Genomic DNA, 1,483 nt, shown 5'->3' on the forward strand with positions numbered 1-1,483 from the left:
AGTTTGAAACATACATCAGCTGTTTTTATGTTTAGTACTATTGATTGTATTAGGGGCAAATGTAAGGATAAGGTTAAGTGGCATGAGATACTTACTTCCAAGGAGAGGAAATGGATTATCAAACTTGGGGCTTTGTTCCCACCTGGTCTTAATGACCAATTTTGAATTATCTGTGATGTATTTTGATTGGTTCACATGTATATTCCCAGTTGTATATATGTATAGAAACTGGGTTTGTCATCACACTAATTATTTGATTTTCACTGATGAAGGCTCTGTTGAGCCGAAACCGGTCTGTATGATTTGTTAGATTCATGGGGGATTTGTCCCTTATGTCCGAATAAACATTTGGACTTTACATTTACCAACAGCTGCTGGCTTCGTTTATTTGGATTTTACAACCTTAACTACCCATCCATTGACTGGATAGATTACTCATGCTCAACCTCACTTGCCCAAAGGTTCCTTGATTTCATTAACTGCAATGCTCTGGACCAGCTGGTTAACACCCCCAAAAGGGGAGCCTATATCCTGGATCTGGTGCTTACCAATATGGAGTACCACTGTAGCACCCCTACTGTGAGGTCCTCACTGCTGAAATCTGATCACAAATTGGTCTCATTCAAACTAACTGACACACCTGAGCCCCCCCCCCCCCAGCAGCAACTAAACTAAAATTATTCTCCAAAGCATAAATAGCTTCACTGCACCTCTTCCTTCAGATGGAACTGGTAACTATACTGAGCTCTACACCAATGCTTTATACAAACACCTGTATAACTGCATTGATGCTGCTGTACCTGTTAGGACCAAAGCAAGCTCCTCATAGAAGAGCAAATCTATCTGATGGACAACTGCCATTAACAGGCTTTACAATAAGAGGAAGAAACTGCTGTCTAAGAGTAAGAGGGAGGGAGCTCTCCTAAACTGAACACACTCCCACTTCAGTTTAAACAAGCCAATAAGAAGTCTTGTGAAGTCCTCCAAAGCAAACTATGAGTCCAAATTAGCTTCCTCAACAAAGGACACCCACAAGGCATTCTATAGTTACATCCATAACCTAAATGGAAAGGGCCCAGATTTGTAACTGGTTGTTAAAAATACCACATATACTGAGCCTGTGGACATAACTATCCTACTGGCTGACAGGTTCTTTGAAAACTTTACTCCCCTGTCCCCACCACACATACCCCATGAAATTCCTACCACCTGTCTCCTACCTTGTATCTCTAAAAAGCAAGTCGTAAGGATACATCCTACATGGGCTCCAACATGAATTAGCCCCACCATTCGGTACTCTTTTCAATTATAGTCTAAGCACTGACTTCATAACAGCTGAATGGAAAACAGCTACTGTTATTCCCTTGCACAAAGGTGGTGGATCTACTGACTCCAGGAACTACAGACCTATTAGCCTGACTAGCCTTATCTGCAAGGCCATGGAGCAAATCATCATGGACCTTATCAACAAAGACATAGGTAA

The sequence above is a fragment of the Protopterus annectens genome, chromosome 4.part0 (genome assembly GCF_019279795.1).
Source record: "Protopterus annectens isolate FY-2018-M chromosome 4.part0, PAN1.0, whole genome shotgun sequence".
Classification (NCBI taxonomy): Eukaryota; Metazoa; Chordata; order Ceratodontiformes; family Protopteridae; genus Protopterus; species Protopterus annectens.